An 18176-nucleotide genomic window follows, 5' to 3' on the forward strand; every position below is an offset into this window, starting at 1 on the left:
GTAACATTGCCACTCCTTCATTATTTGAACACACACATCACTGTTACAGTGCTATTTTTCACCCATACTTCTGGAACAACTAAGTTATTTAATTCTGTTGCCTTTCTAGCCTGTCATTGGTTTTATTGTTTCATGGTCATACATTTCAAATCATCTGGCAATTTATTAAGCTTTTTGATCAGTTTGATCATTATTTCTCTTCTCCCACCTTGATGTTTTGGTTGTATTTGTCAAAGCATTGAAAGTTTGATTAAAACAAAAGATATGCTATTTTATCATCGACAAAATGTAAAATATTTGGATAAATTATAATGCCAACAAGATCGCATGGTCTTTAAATATACACAATTTACATCTCTAGATGAGTCATTTGTTGTTGCATTTGCACTACGGTCATGTTTATCTGATGTTCTACTCCACTATTATAACAACTGATCTTAGAACTGCAATTGTCTCACATCAGTAATGAATTTGTCTTCACTTCTCTGATTGTTGCTTCAACTTCTTGCTTATATCAGTGACCTTTCATTCCTTGTACTCTATCAGCTACAGTAATTTCACGACTTTGTCAGAGAAGCATTTATGTTTTAATTCCACTTTCAAATGAGTTAGCACAGTGACTTTAATTAAATCTTATAAATAATAAACATGTATCTGAATGTTTTTCAGAAATTGATTTATAAATGTCATTTAACATTTAAGACAAGCTATCTAAGCTGCCTGAGTACAATGCATGTAATGTATCGGATCTGTGATGAGTAATGCTTGCTTCGATTAGAACACCCAAAATTAACATAATTTGCTGTGATGTTGTTGGGAAAGATTGAATCCTTTTATTTCTAAGTTTGTCGATCGAGTACTGATGATGTGAACAGAGCTGTTGTCAGTTTATTGATCATCTGTCTCTAAAATAATTTTATAGACTACTCAAGGTTCTCCAAATTGTTCTGCACTTTTTCTAACATCCTTCTGCTGTCATCCTACCCAATCAATTGGAGATAGATTTTTGAATGTAACAGGTAGCTTTGTAGAAGAAATGTCCAGAATTTTGGATAAGATTTCACTTAGTGATATATTAGCTAAGTAGACTTTCCATGGCCTGTTAGTAAGCATAAAAAAGTTACTTTCATTTTTAAATTCCTATTACTGAAGACTTTCTTTTAGAGATTTTACCCATTGAAAGATGACAGTTTGAGATGTTTGATTTTGATAAACGTATGACAGCTAATGTAAGTGTCTAAAGATATGGAATATTTGTTCAATTAATTAATACAGCATGAATTTGCCTGGATACGTGTTAACCGATTGTTTGACCCATCCTAAATAATGAACTATTTGTTGAAAAATATATTTAGACACTGGAATATAGCACTGAAGAACTCATAAGCAACCCTTAGAGCTGATTGTTCAAACCTCAATATCTTTAAAATATAAAAGGCAGAAACATGTTAACCACAAATGCAGATCCTATGACTTAAAACAGGTGCAAGTTTGTTAGGAATGAATAGCCTTTCCTGTTCATAATAATGCTGTGTTATAAGCTACACAGTTTATGTTGATGTAATTAATTTTGGCTTTGCATTAACATAAACAGTATGTTATAATTTAGGTATGAAGCATTAGGAAACCAGTTAACACAATGCTTTGACTTTATACCAGTTGCAAAGTAATTACAGCTTTTTATGTTAATGATCTTCAGATTCTTGAATAAATGGTATGGGCACATTACATAATCCTACTGTAGTAGCTGGTCCCTTCAAGGGCTGTACATCGGGAGGGCCATGTGACCCGATCGTCCAGTGGGGAACGAGCATGGGGATCTCGGTGCAGAGCGTGGGGTTTTGAATCCGAGAGTTGGAAGTGAGAACTTTATGGAAGTACTCTGTGTATATACGTATTTGTAAATAAACCGTCATAGTTCGTTTTCTAACTGGTGGTCGCTGATCCTTGCAATTATTACATTGGTGATGAGAAAAATCACAGTGACTCCATTTACAGCAAGGAATTCGAAGAGAATATCGTTTATGAGATGAAAGTGAAGGTTCGTGATGAAACACAGAAGAGCCAGTGGTACTACCTTATCCAATTATGCCAGCAAGTAGTGTTGTGTGTCCAAGAATTGAAGTGATTGATCAGCCAGTGGCCGGCCAAAGTGCTGCTCCCAATGACACTGAGGGAATAGTGGGAAGTGAAGTACAGATTCATATGGGGAGTCCGAGTGAAGCAAGTCCAACCGAAATTACCTCTACAGTTGAACCAGAACCAGTTTTGCTATGCAGCTCCCAGAGAAAGAGAAAGTCCCCTGTCAGACTGAGTTTAATGTTTAAAATGTTCATTATTGCTATTGTTTTGGAAACTCTATCAGTTAATTATGTATTGTACAATGAGGAACTTAATGGAGGAGGGTTGTAGTGCCTGGCCCGTTTACATTGGAAGGTGATTGCCCAATGGGGAATGAGTGCGGGAATTTTGGTGCAAAGCTTGGGCTTTTGCAGCCAGAGCCACAAAGACTGGATCATCTATTTCAAATGTTCTTCCTACTTTTGACGAATCATGCTTCTTTTTCTGACAACTCTAACTTGTCTCCACCCTCCTTGCAAAATTTGGAACCATCAGATTCAACCTGGTTCTCAAGCATTGACTCATCAGCAGCTCAGCTGGAGTTATTCCAGGAGTGGTTTGCGGGGTGAATCCTAGAGAGCTGGAAGTGGGAACATCGTGAAAGTACTTTGTGTATATGTGTGCTTGTAAATAAACCATTACAGTTCGCTAAACTGACTGGTGGTCGCCAATACTTGCAATTATTACACCTACAATTGAAATAATAAGTAAATTTTAAAGGTCAAATTTATTGACAATGGGCTTATACTGGTGCAATTAGTTGATCAATTACCTCTTTGACTGTGGTGTTCTTAATATTTGAATTGAAAATAAATTAAATATGAGCTTGAACAAATAAGATCAAAGAAGTGCCTCAGTGCTGCCAAATAACCAAATGTTCAACTCATGAAGAGAAGTGGGAGTCATTGATTCTTCTGGAGTGTGTTTTTTGCACCGATGATAATATCATTTTGCATAGTGCTTGCAAACAATGGAAAAAAATTTGATAGGACCAACAACCATTGTGGTGAAGCAAGTCAAGCAGGAGTTGCCACTGAGTTCTGTAGTGCTATTATTCCTCTGATAAGGACAAACAATCAGCTGCTTTATGAAAATCTTAGCTATCCAGTAATATATGAAAAAGAAAATAGTAAAGTAGAAATTCTAGCAAAAAGAATGTTTCTTGAAACATCGTGGAGTTGAAAATTGTAGATACTAAAATATGCAGTTGACCGTATATTTAATTAACAGATGATATTTATATATTGTTTTAATAGAAATAAATACCCTGCCTCAAACACAGTAGCATAAAATCGTCGGCTGTGCTGAAGACATGGCTCTCAGTCCTTCAAAATATTTAAAATTATTTGGCCTTTTAAAATTGAGAACTTTTGTGGATTTCTGAAAACGAAACATCATTCCCTCGTGCTTCTTTTCCTAAAACCAGATTCATAAAATTTTACATTAGTTCATCCATCCACACTACATGGCTCAAAAATCAAGATGTTAAATCATTGGTGAGAAACCCAGAGCCTGGATATTCACCAGGTCAGGTTGACTCAGTAATCCTTTAAAAACAGCAGGTAGGTCCCAATTCCAGGATTCCCAGTCCCATTCCATGCCGGCCTATCTAATTTTCGGGAGTGCCTTTAAAGGGTGTGGGCTGGTTCCTGTCAAAAGCCTGTACCCAGCACTCTCGGCCTGGCTGACTGCATTGCAGAGATAGGCATGTTCTACTCCTCCACCACTTTTGAGGATTTGGAACAGATTTTTTTTTTAAATTGTTCCCATCCCCTTAGAGGACTCATGTACCCTAGTGAGCATTAGCAAACCTTTAAAGGTAAGTTCAAACATTTAATGAATCTGGTTTTAGGAAAATAAGCATGAGGGAATGATATTTCGTTTTCAGAAATCCACACAAGTTCTCAATTTTAAAGGCCAAATAATTTTAAATGTTTTGAAGGACTGAGAGCCATGTCTTCAGCACAGCCGAGGATTTTACGCTACTGTGTTTGAGGCAAGGTATTTATATCTATTAAAACAATATAGAAATATTATCTGTTAATTAAATATATGTCAACTGCATATTTTAGTATCTACAATTTTCGACTCCACGATGTTTCAAGAAACATTCTTTTTGCTAGAATTTATACTTTACTCATGCCCCCAATGCCAAGTTATACCCCTTGAGCTACCCTTTAGTCCCACATGCCCCCATGTCTGCCCTTCTACCCACCTTCATGCCCACTGTGCCAAACTCTGGCACTTCCAAGTCCTTTGATCCACTCTACACTTTGTAGAAATAATGAACACCATAGTGTATAGTGGAGTGTGTAAAAAAAGAAACGCACTTTCAAAAAATGTAATCCACTGACAATTTTCTCCTATGCTTGAAAAGACCGAGCTACTAAAAGTGTCAATCATCCAGGCACTTTGAAGTTTTGAAAGTCACAAACCACGAACGCTTGAAACCACTTAATTTGTGCCGACAAACATTATGAAATTGACCAAGGAGCTCAGAGAGCCTGAGCTATCAATCAAACATTATTTCCTCTGGGGCAGCTGTTTTAGTATTCTGGTAGCTGTTGTTGGCCAAAGGAATATTAGGGGGTGGGAGGATGGTTGTCAGGTGCTTGGGGGGATAGTCAAGTTGTCAGGAAGGTAGTCAGCTGGTGGTCGGGGGTGGTAGTTGGGGGTGGTTCGGTAGTATCATTACCGATGAGTTAGATCTGGTTTAATCCATGTAGCTTTTCCTGAGTAACTATTCTGCTAAGAGACTCAGAACCATCCGAAGCCGACTTTAAGTCGGTGTTTTGGAAGGTTCCATGTGCTGGGCTCAATGGAAGCTGAAATATCCAGGCAATTCCCTTGCAGTCCTTGCCTGGGGGCTTGAGGGTTCTCCTACCACATCTTTTGGGATACCTCCAGGGTGTCACCCTCCAGGGAATCGAAGTTCTGGGCCAATGTTATTCAAAGTTTCAAGTTAAACCATGACTATAAGACAAAGGTTTAGACGGATGATAGGTCGGATTTCTTCATGCAAAGTTTAAGGATTTTGATTTTTAATTTTTTTTTAATTCAGCTTTTTGGCATTATGTCAGGCAATCATAGGTTTCCAGATTTAATTTCGTAATCGCTCTTGAATGTCTTATCCTGTCAAATCAAAGAAAATCCTAAATTCAAACTTACTGTCATTGATTCTAGGCTAAAAAAATCCAAGAAAAAAATGACAATCCTTTAAGTACACAATGAGTTTATATACAAACCGGAAGTCAAATCAAAGACGTAGGGCAGGATTTTACAGCCTCCCTCGTCCCGAACTGTAAAATCCCGTCCGAGGTCAACGGACCTTTCCATGATCCGCCCACTTTGATTCCTGTGGCGGGCGGGACTTTAACATTCCGGCCATAATCGGTTCTTATAGGCTGATAAAAGTTTCAGTAATTCTTGGAAAAATAAGACCACCTGCTCAGCTAAAGCATCTGAAACTCAGTCAAGCATTCGTAATGGAACAGCTGTCATAACAGAAGCTCCTGCCTCCACCTATGGAATAGATAACCATTTCAATTTCAAGACCGTGTTTCTATCTCCAGGAGCAGGATTTTATTTAAACAGTACGATTTGCCGGTCTAGTTAAATCAGAACACAAAAGCATGACAGCTGGTGACATTTTCTTACATTTTTGAATAGGAGTTATTTTATTCAGTGGACAAAGTACTATCATACACATGAACAATTATACAATGCTGGTCAATATAAAGATCAACCTACCTTTGAAGGACATTCTCTAAAATTAATCATTGCATTTACCATCTACATTACAATACAGCACCTAAAAGTGACATTTGAAGGTGAGAAAACATTTTATAATGATCTTTCAGAATGTCCCCATTTCCTTAGTAGATCTTCCATTTTCTTCACAAACTCTCTGGTCGGCAGACTGTGACTAGACTGGTGTGCTGCAAGGATCAGTGCTGAGGCCTCAACCATTGACAATCTATATTAATGACTTAGACAATAAGAGTAATGTATCTATGTTTCCTGAAGATACAAAGTTAAATGGGAATGTAAACTATAAGGAGGACACAAAGAGGCTGAAAAAAGATGTAGACAGATTAAGCGAGTGCGCAACAAAGTGGCAAATGGAATATAGTGTGGTGAAGTGGAAGGTCATCAGAATAGAAAAGCAGAATATTTTATAAAAAGATGAAGCTTGTAAATGTTGACCATCAGAGAGACAGGAGACTCGTACAAGAAACACAATGTTAGTATGCAGGTAGAGCAAGTAATTAGGAAAACACATGGTATGTTGGCTTTTATTGCAAGGGGATTGGAGTACAAGAATAGATAAGTCTTGCTACAATTTTACAGAGCTTTAGTGAGACTATAAATGGAATACTGTATGCAATTTTCATCTTCATATTTAAGAAGTATGTCCAGTGAAGACATGCCCTACTTATAATTTTAAACATGGACTTCATTCCATGTATAATTTTCTGGAACTGTATTTTATTTTAAAAAATAGGCTGCTATGATGGTTGCTGAAGTTCAGGTAACTTTCCACACAGCATATCTCAAGTCTCCAGAAAGTTCCTCATTAAATGAGCAAGGTCTCCTTTGAATTGACATACCAAGACAAAACCCATTGGTGAAATTTATACCTGTTATTGTTTGTGAACTCACTCGAAATTTACTATAGACTCCAAGATTCCCTGGCTCGAATACAACAAAGGAAGCTATCAAGAAGCTAGTTTATCGCAAGTAGGTGTAAACAGACCCTCCATCCATTCTCCATTGTATAGCAACAGTTTCTAGCTTTTAAGCATTCTGAGTGAACAATAGAAGTATTTGATAAGAAACTGATTTTGGATAAAAACTTTATTATCCCAGAAATCAGAGGGAATCTGTCATCCAGTTGAGGTAATCCTGCAATAATACTGATTTACAGCTCTAGATTTTAAACCATCTCCCTCCAGGAGTGAAAATGTCTTCTTCAACAGGCACACAATGACTATTTTTCCTAAGACTTGTCTAACATGTGAACTATGAACTACTCCATGTTTACAACTTGTAACAGTGTGCTATTTCCAACTGTGATTTCTCACAAACGTGTGTGTTGTGAGTGCTGACTGATTGATAAAGCATTAGACTTTCAGGATGAGTGCATCAGTAATTAACCTGCTCTATTTAATACCACAAAAGCTTGCTGCTGCTTATTCAAAACTAACCACACACTCAGGGGTTGAGAAAGACATACACACCTTCCATTCCAAAAGTCATTGGTTACGGAAAATAATCAAAGAGAATTGAGGGTTCCAGTCTCTGTCTCATATTTGTCCGTAACAAAGGATATACTTGCTTTGGAGGCAGTACAGTGAAGATTCATTAGATTGCTCCCTCGGATGAATGGGTTGCCATATGATGTGAGGTTGAATAAATTGGAACGATATTCTTTGAAGTTTCGAAGAATGAGAGGTGATCTCATTGAAACCTTTATGGTAATAAAGGAGTAGGTACTGAGATGTTGTTTCATCTGGCTGTGAAATATAGGACAAGGACACAGTTTCAGGATTAGAAACTAATTGTTTAGGACTAAGATGAGGAGAAATTTCTTGACTCAAAGGATTGTGAATCTTTAGAATTCTCTATCCCAATGAGCCATCATTGAATATCCGTAAAGCTGAGATAGACAGCTTTGTGTGTCCCTGGGAATCAAGTGATATGGGGAGCATGCAGACAAGTGGAGTCAAAGCCTAAGATCAACCATGATCATATTGATCATGCACTCTACACCAGCATCCCCCACGACGACAGCATTGCTGCAACTGCCTCAGTACTCAGCACTGCCAATCTCCAGATGCAATTTTACAACTCATCCGCTTCATCCTGGACCACAACATTTTCACCTTCAACAACCAGTTCTTCATCCAGACACACGGAACAGCTATGGGGACCAAATTCGCACCTCAATAGGCCAACATGTTCATGCATAAGTTCGAACAAGACCTCTTCACCGCACAGGACCTTCAACAGACACTATATGCGAGATACGCTGATAACATTTTCTTCCTTTGGATTCACAGTGAAGAATCACTGAAACAACTACATGATGACAACACCAAGTTCCATCCCACCATCCGACTCACCATGGACTACTTTCCAGAATTGGTTGCATTCTTGGACACACGCATCTCCATCAAGGACGGTCAACCCAGCACTTCACTGTATCGTAAGCCCACAGATAACCTCACCATGCTCCACTTCTCCAGCTTCCGCCCTAAACACGTTTAGGAAACCATCCCCTACGGACAAGCCCTCTGTATACACAGGATCTGCTCAGATGAGGAGGAAGCAACAGACACCAACAGACTGGCGTTCGACTCATCGATCGACAGTTCTGACACGCCATAGTGAAAAACCGTACTGACCTCCTCGGAAGACAAACACGGGACATGACCGACAGAGTACCCTTCGTCGTCCAGTACTTCCCTGAAGCAGAGAAGCTATGACATCTTCTTCGGAGCTTTCAGCATGTTATCGATAAAGACGAACATCTCGCCAAGGCCATCCTCACACCCCCACTACTTGCCTTCAAACAACTGTGCAACCTCACACAGACCGTTGTTCGCAGCAAACTACCCAGCCTTCAGGAGAACAGTGACCACGACACCACACAACCTCTGCAAGACATGCCAGATCATCAACACGGATGCCATCATCGCACATGAGAACACCATCCACCAGGTACACGGTACATACTCATGCAACTCAACCAACGTTGTCTACCTCATACGCTGCAGGAAAGGATGCCCTAAGGCATGGCACATCGGCGAGACCATGCAGACGCTACGACAACGGATGAACGGACATTGTTCACCAATCACCAGGCAGGAGTGTTCCCTTCCTGTCGGGGAACACTTCAGCAGTCAAGGGCATTCAGCCTCCGATCTTCAGGTAAGCATTCTCCAAGGCGTCCTTCAAGACACACGACAACACAGAATCACCAAGCAGAAACTGATAGCCAAGTTCTGCACACATGAGGACGGCTTCAACTGGGATATTGGGTTCATGTCACACGACGTGTAACCCCCACCATTTGGCCTGGGCTTGCAAGATCCTACTAACTGTCCTGGCTTGAGACAATTCGCACCTCTTTAACTTGTGATTAAACTCACTCCACTCGCATTGTCTGTACCTGTAAAGACTTGATGACCTGTAAAGACTCGCATTCCAACCATTACCTTGCAATTGAGTCTTTGCCTGTATATGCCCTGTTTGTGAACCCAACTCTCCACTCACATGATGAAGGGGCAGCGCTCCAAAAGCTCGTGATACCAAATAAACCTGTTGGACTTTAACCTGGGGTTGTGAGACTTCTTACTGTGCCCACCCCAGTCCAATGCCGGCATCTGCATATCATGATCATTTTGCATGGAGGAGAGGCTTGATTCGGCCATGTGGTCTACTCCTGCTCCTATTTTTTATGTTCTTATGTTTTTGAACCTGGTGTGTCTTTAGTGTGTGTCCAAAACTCCACACCACCAGACAAAAATTGGTGTGCATGAAGTAATCCAATTTCTGTTCCCTATTCAAAATGGAGAACCTGACCCAAGCAGGGGTGGGTGTGTGTTTTGTACACAAGGCTTTCCCGATCCATAAAATGCCAGAGGAAAAATGGTGCGATGTCAGGAATGCAGAAGGAATTTGGGTTTCCTCCAAAACAAAGTGGGACCTTTTTTTTTTGTTCATTCGTGGGACATGGGCATCATTGGCTGGATAGCATTTATTGCCCATCCCCAGTTGCCCTTGAGAAGGTGAGCTGCCTTCTTGAAAGAATCCACGTGCTGTGGGTTGACCCACAATGCCATTAGGGAGGAAATTCCAGGATTTTGACCCAGCGACTGTGAAAGAACGGCGATATATTTCCAAGTCAGGATGATGAGTGACTTGGATGGGAACTTGCAGGTGGTGGTGTTCCCATGTGTCTGGTGCCCTTGTCCTTCGAGAGGGAAATGGCCATGGTTTTGAAAGGTGCTATCTAAGGATCTTTGGTGAATTGCTGCCGTGCATCTTGTAGATAGTACGCACTGCTGCTACTGAGTGTCGGTGGTGGAGGGAATGGATGTGGTGCCAGTCAAGTGGGCTGCCTTGTCCTGGATGGTGTCAAGCTGCTTGAGTTTTGTTGGAGCTGCATCCATCCAGGCAAGTGGGGAGTATTCCAACACACTCCTAACTTGTGCCTTATAGATGGTGGACAGGCTTTGGGAAGTTAGGAGGTGAGTTCTCCATCGTAATTCCTAGCCTCTCACCTGCTCTTGTAGCCACTGTGTTTAAGTGGCAAGTCCAGTTGAGTTTCTGGTCAAAGGAGGATTCAGTGATGGTTACACCATTCAATGTCAAGGGGCAGTAGGTAGAGTGTCTCTTATTGGTGATGGTCATTGCCTGGCATTTGTGTGGAGCGAATGTTACTTGCCACTTCTCAGCCCAAGCCTGGACATCGTCCAGATCTCGTACACCAAAATGTGCTTCTGCACCTACATGCAAATTCAGCCCCCAGTGCTGAGAGATAACTAAAGGCACTGGTCGACACCCCAAGAAAATTACAATATAACGAAGTGTCTTAAACATAGTTCAAGGTTAATTTGTTAAAAAGAAAATAGATTCCTGCAGAAAATTGACTATCTTTATTAAGATGACAAAAATAATTAAGTTTTAAAAATTGTAATGCATTTAGCATTCCTTTGCACAAGTGCTTTAGGGGGGAAAAAGGTTAAATTAGAAATTCATGATCCATTTTCTAGCTAAACTAAAGAGTAATTTACTGCCCTCATGATCTACTGTTACTGCAGAATGTAAAATGTGCCTAAATGTTAACAGAAATTAAATATGACACAGAATATTTATGAACTGAATTATATATTTTCAGTTGAAACCCGAACAAAATTCTTGGATTTCTATACCAACCTTTATACTGTTCCTTTTTTTCGTCTGACTGCAGAGATTGCTCTCAGTAAGCCAGGTTCTAGCATTTGCCTGGATAAATCCATCTCCCTAATTCTGATAATGGAATCACACACAACAATAATATTAAGGATTGGATCATTTGTTTTGATGTTGATTTATTGGTGAATGTTGATCAGGAACTGGTGGGTGAATTCCCCTGCACTTTTTCAAAGATAATAAGAAATAGGAGCAGGAGTGGACCATTTGATTCTATATGCCATGGGTGGTACGGTGGCACAGTGGTTAGCACTGCTGCCTTACAGTGCCAGGGACCTGGGTTCGATTCCGAACTTGGGTGACTGTCTCTGTGGAGTGTGCACACATTCTCCCCATGTCTGTGTGGGTTTCTTCCGGGTGCTCCGGTTTCCTCCCTAAAGATGTGCAGATAGGTAGATTGGTCATGCTGAATTACCCCTTAGTGTCCAAAGTTGTGTAAGTTAGGTGGATTAGCCATGGTAAATGCACAGGGTTACAGGAATGGACGGTCATAGAGTCATAGAGGTTTACAGCATGGAAACAGGCCTTTCGGCCCAACTTGTCCATGCCGCCATTTTTTTTAAAACCCCGAAGCTAATCCCAATTGCCCACATTTGGCCCATATCCCTCTATACCTATCTTATCCATGTAACTATCTAAATGCTTTTTAAAAGATAAAATTGTACCCGCCTCTACTACTACTCTGGCAGCTTGTTCCAGACACTCACCACCCTCTGTGTGAAAAAATTGCCCCTCTGGACACTTTTGTATCTCTCCCCTCTCACCTTAAACCTATGCCCTCTAGTTTTAGACTCCCCTATCTTTGGGAAAAGATATTGACTATCTACCTTATCTATGCCCCTCATTATTTTAATAGACCTCTATAAGGTCACCCCTCAGCCTCCTACGCTCCAGAGAAAAAAGTCCCAGTCTATCCAGCCTCTCCTTATAACTCAAACCATCAGGTCCCAGTAGCATCCTAGTAAATCTTTTCTGCACTCTTTCTAGTTTAATAATATCCTTTCTATAATAGGGTTACCAGAACTGCACACAGTATTCCAAGTGTGGCCTTACCAACGTCTTGTACAACTTCAACAAGATGTCCCTACTCCTGTATTCAATGCTCTGACCGATGAAACCAACCAAGTCGAATGCCTTCTTCACCATTCTGTCCACCTGTGACTCCACTTTCAAGGAGCTATGAACATATACCCCTAGATCTCTTTGTTCTGTAACTCTCCCCAGCGCCCTACCATTAACTGAGTAAGTCCTGCCCTGGTTCAATCTACCAAAATGCATCACCTTGCATTTGTCTAAATTAAACTCCACCTGCCATTCGTCAGCCCACTGGAGGGGTTGGGTAAGATGGTTCTATCGGAAAGTCTGTGCAGGTTTATTTGGCCAAATGGACTCTTTCTTCACTGTAGGGATTCTATGGTTCTCTTCTATGGTTCAAATATACTTTATATTATATACCACTATAATGGTCTCCCCAGTTCACAACATTTCTCTTACAACTGCCAAACTGATCATGTCAACTTTAGGTCTTCTGGTTCTGCAACCACACTGGGATTCAGGTTATTTCCGCTCATCCAGAATCAGTCTGACAAGAGCAACATGTTTTACACTCGATGCTCTGCAGGGAGTTGCCTCAATAGTTGTTGCAATTTCTGTGCTTGTTCTTGTACAGAACCACAATCTTTGCATCACACATGTCCTAGGACACTGGCCTTTCTCTCCAGCAGAAACAGAGACATTTGTGCAGATGTTTCAGGAGTGTTCGTTTCCTGTGAGTTCAGGCAGCATAGCATCAGCACCTGGAGCTTTGCGCATGACAAATGGGTCAAAGCTTTGGGGTTTGATATCCACCTCTGCCATGACAAACAGGCTTTCTATGCTGTCCAGAGCTTTCTGGGTGACAATATTTTCCCAGAGTGCAACTCAGGGCCCGTGATCCATCCATCTCTTCAACTGTTTAGTGCAGTTGATGATGACCTCCCCTGCCTTTGTTTTCAATAGTGCCATTTATTTGTTGATGGACCAGTTGTCTTTCTAATCCTTTCATATATGCCCCTTGCATTCCTTATGTCAAAGGACACCTAGATATTCTGGCAAAGTTGTAGCCAGAAGTCATGGCACACTGCCTTGCAGTCTGTTGGCCTTTACTTCAAGTGCATTCAGAGACTTCTAGCTTTGATACCTCTTGTAATTAATGAGAGCTGACCACTTGGCTCCAATGACAGGTGCCATCAATGTGAGGTTAGCCTTAAACTAGTCAGTATAGTTCCACTTTTGCTTTCCACATGAGAGATATTGTAAATGGTGTCTGAAAGTAGGTTCTATTTCACCTGTACTCTCTGTGTGGGAATGCCGGAGAGTAACTGTTCAATCAAGTCTGGGTCGTCAGTATAGCTGACATTAATGCGAGGCCAACATTTCCGCTTTGAATTTGAAAATGCAAGGTTTGCATCATAACTTGGGTGCACATCAGGAAATGATTTGTGTCTCAGTCAGCACTGTGGTTGCTGCATGTGTTGAGAATGTTATTTAGAGAAACATGTCTAGTGATCAAATTCAGCTGGTGCTAGTGCCCTGATTTTGAATTTCTCCAGGACACCTTGAGGTATGATTTATTCTGGAAAAGGTATTAGTTACACAAATATCTTGGCTGCAGCAAAGCTCAAGTAGTCTTTGTGCATTCTCATTTATTTTTCCTAGAATGTGATGGCTGAGGCTGGAGGGCCATACCTTATGCTCCACACCCACTCTTGCATTGAAATTCCCCCTAGTAGGTAAAAATGTTCTAACTTAGCGACTCTGCTGATTGTAGTGTTGTGCTCCTCATGGAACTGGTTTTTCGCCTCTGTAGTGAAGCACAGCATTAGAGCATAGATACTCATGTGGTTAACTGGCCCTGTTTGATCAAAGAGGTGGATGGAGAGAGCACGTTCGGTTCTGAATCATTTGTGGGGGACTTGGTCATTGAAAGTGGCAGGTTCCTTACTGTGAAGCCTACACTTTTTTCACAGGTTTCCTCTGAATTCTTCCCCTTACAGATGAACATGTCATGTTTTTCTTTCAGTGATCCACTCAGGGTGAACCTGGTCTCTTGTAGGGAGTCTATGTCAATGTTCAGCCTTGTCAAGTTCAATGTTGATCATATCATAGAATCCCTACAGTGCAGAAGGAGGCCATTCAACCCATCGCGCTCACACCGACAACGATCCCACCCAGGTCCTATCCCCATAACTCCACATATTTACCCTGCTAATCCCCCTGACACTAAGGAGTAATTTAGCATGGCCAATCGACCTAACCCACACATCTTTGGACTGTGGGAGGAAACCGGAGCACCCGGAGGAAACCCACACAGACACGGGGAGAATGTGCAAACTCTGTCTTGTGCATGTCATCGACCAGCTATATGTCATCTGTCAGTCCTGTGCATATGGTCCTGATGTGGAGTGGGATACTAAAAGTGCATGATCAGCTATGATTGTATTGAATGGTGGTGCAGGCTCGAAGAGCCGAATTGCCTACTCATGCACCTATTTTCTATGTTTTTTTTCTATATTTCTGGTTTGCCAGTTGAAGATAGGCATCTTTTTTCTTTTTATTTGTTTTGTTTGTTTTCTTGTTGTGATGGATTTCATCCACTTGTTGAGCAATATCTGTAAAGTTCCAAGCACTGATTGAAGCAGAAGGACCGTGGTGGGTCAGCAGTTTACTTGTCTTAAGATGAGCAATAACTGACCACTGGGACACGATGGTCTCACCCACTATCAAAGACAGCCTGTTGCAGTCTTTCTCTGCGCCAGTTGAGTTGGGCTTATCATTTGCAACTACTGTATCCCATGCTGTTAATGTGCTGTAAAACTGAAGTATCCTCTCCAGCGTAAGCCTGAGCAAAATCTATGGAAATGCTGGGCTGCCAAATGTCAAATTCTTCCTTTTGACTTTCCCGGTTGCGTCCAGAAAAATGTAAGTACTGCATTTGGTGCTGGCTTGGTTGCAGGTGTTGCTGAAAAAAATGACATATTTAGATATCAGTCTGCCTTTGGGCACCAATCCAGATTTTTACCCCTTAGTGTTCCATCCTTTCGAGGTATCCATGAGACAGTGAAATTATTCGTTCATAACTGTGAGTTTGGTTCATGATTGCCAGGGCCTGTCCACATACTAGTGAGCCTTCACACTGCATGTCTGGGGGCCAAACCTCTCCTAAGTTCTTCCGAAGCTTTAGCCTGGGGCAGTGAAGGCCCAAGTTTCTATATGTCGCCACAAGGAGGCATAGCTGAGTACTTGCTAACAGAGAGGCTGTGTATTGATAGGAAGAGCCTTATGTATTTGGCTCTCTGTTTCAAATGTGCTAGCGAATAGTGCAAGGTGAAAATGAGAAGCAGCAATGCACACAATAACAAAGAGCATGCTAGCTCTCTTCACCCACACACACTAAATGTACCGCATCAAACTGTTGGACACAGTCCAATGGGACAGTGAATGGGAAGGTGACCTGATAATTGGCCCCCTCCCAAAAAATTAAACCAGTCGGCAGACTGCAGCAGGAAGCAGCAGGGCCAAGACCCCAATACTCTTAGTTCCGTGGTGTTTCTGATACTTGGTCAACTTTTTAAAATTATTGGCAGCTATTTAGCAATTTCACACAAGTTCTGATTGAATTGTATTCAGTTAATTCACAAAATGTTACACAATTAGGAAATTTTACTATCTAAATAAGAATATGAAAAGCTAAATCCAATCACAGAATACTACAGTGCAGAAGAGGCCCTTCGGCCCATCAAGTCTGCACCGAAGCATGAAAGGCCCTGACCTGCCCACCTAACCCCACTTGTCAGCACTTGGCCTATGATAGCCTTGTGGCTATCCCAAATGCATCCCAATCCCAAGTGCATTTCACTCAAACAAGCTAATGAAAAGATTAAGTCAGCAAAGAACCATTGAATCGCTACAGTGCAGAAAGAGGCCATTCGCCCAATCGAGTCTGCACTGCCTGTTTGACAGAATATCTTACTGAGACTCATCACCGTAATCACACGCATTTACCATACCTAATCCACCTAACCTACACATCTTGGGACTGTAAGAGGGTGCTAGAGCACCCGAAGGAAACCCACACAGACATGGAGAGAACGTGCAAACTCCCCACAGTCAGCCAAGGTTGGAATCGAACCTGGGTCCCTGAGGCAGCATTGCTAGCCACTGTGATGCATTCCTTTTCTGCTCTTTATTGAGCAATTAAAGACTCTTTTACAAATCTGTTCCTCTAATTTTGGCATTTAAAAGACAAGTGTGGTGAATGAAATTTAGTATATGACTTTGTAATTGGTAGAATATATGAAGAACATTCTTAAATATAAGATGATTGGCAATCCCTTTATAAATTTTATTTCTTCTTTAAATTGTCAGAATGACCTTTACTTCTCTGAAGCTAGTCATTTTGTTGAAGAAAATCTAAAAATTAATGGTATCTCGTAGCTGGAATTTGTGCATTTACTATTTCATGTCCGTCTTTGGAACAGATTGTCTTGTGTCCAGAACATATAATACAAAAAAACTATGCTTAGCAGGAACAAATAGATAGAGAAAATTAAAGTTATTTGAGCATAGGAATTTCAGGTTAGCAATGGAGATAATAATATACTAAATGTCTTATTTTACAGGCTGTCATTGTAACTTTTTAATGCAAATTCTCTCCATTACGTACTCTTTCTATCCTTCTTGGTTTAACAATTGGATTCTACCCAAAAGAATAGCTTTATTTCTATGATTGTGATCTATACATAAGAAAAGCATTTTTGTCTGATCTTTTAGTAATCCATTAGTGACTTATAAAGCATGGTTTTGGGACATTTCACTGTTAGAATTGACCAACTCCTTGAAATCTGACAAAAAAAAGGATCTGCTAACATAAAGGTGGTACAATGTGGTGCCATACTTCTCAGAGATTTCTAGTGTGATTCAATTCCTTTTTTTCAATCCAGAAATATTCTTTATTCATAAAATTTGTAACAAATTACAAAACATTTCAACTTCAAAATTACAGAAAGTGCAATAAAATTTGGCTCATACAATATTTTCAACTCCTGGGCGCCTCAAACAATTGTAATTCTCTTGATATAAACAGTGTACATTTTGTGTCAAGTAAACGACCTGAAAGCAAAACATTTCAACTTAAAAAATTACAGAAAATGCAATAACATTCAACTTTCCTTTGTTCAGCATGTTCCTCTTTGAGATGCCTCAACACAATTTAAATACTCTTGATATTTACCAAGTACATTGAATGCGAGTCATACAAAATGAGGGGGTCCTACAAATTTTCCAACCCCTCAGTATACTCTGACTGAAAGGCCTCAGTGAGCAACCTTTCCCCATTGCACCTCTGTGGCGGCTGCCCAGACTTTAATGCATCCATTCAGGTACTTACGAGACCTGGTTCGCCAAGTTATACTTTCTTCAAGAAGTACTATTTTGCTGGCAGATTGAAAGGCTTCCACCTTAAAGTCTTGAACTGTCCAGTTTTTCAGCTATTAATATTTCTATCAACAAAAAAGACCACAAACTTTTTATATTTCTAATTTGAATTTATTCTTTGAAGCATAGGGCCGGATTCTGCCGGGTGCCATAGCGTGCCCCCCCCCCCCACCCACACACACACACACACCCCCACCCCAGTTAAAAAGTTGGATTTGAGCTTTCCAAAATGGCCAATTGGCAATTAATAGGCTGGAGGCGGGATTTATGCTCCTTAATGACAGGAAGTCCTGCAAAAGAGATCTGTCAGCCATTTGGATGGCCAACAACTCTGTTATTCCTGCACCACAAGGCAGACCTCACAGAGATTGCCACAGGAGCTGGACGTCAAGGTCAGTGGGGGACACTTCACTCAGGTCAGGCTGGCAGACATTGGTGAAGTGGATGGCGGACCAAGTTTGAGAGACCAAGGAGGGGAGGGGGAGTATGTTTAAAGGGGGAAGTGTTATCCCATCAGCACCAACCCCCATAAAATTTCATACAGATTGTGATTAGAGGTTAGGCAGCAATAAGGGCACATGCTGGATTTTGTGAATCCCCTA

The 18176-nt window shown here is 40.9% G+C and overlaps 1 protein-coding gene across 1 annotated transcript in view; it reads left to right on the plus strand.

Moving 5' to 3' along the window:
• Positions 1–18176, plus strand: part of magi2a (membrane associated guanylate kinase, WW and PDZ domain containing 2a) — a 725408-nt gene that overhangs the window by 551188 nt on the left and 156044 nt on the right. The gene's annotated exons all lie outside the window — the stretch shown is intronic.

The sequence above is a fragment of the Mustelus asterias genome, chromosome 19 (genome assembly GCF_964213995.1).
Source record: "Mustelus asterias chromosome 19, sMusAst1.hap1.1, whole genome shotgun sequence".
Classification (NCBI taxonomy): domain Eukaryota; kingdom Metazoa; phylum Chordata; class Chondrichthyes; order Carcharhiniformes; family Triakidae; genus Mustelus; species Mustelus asterias.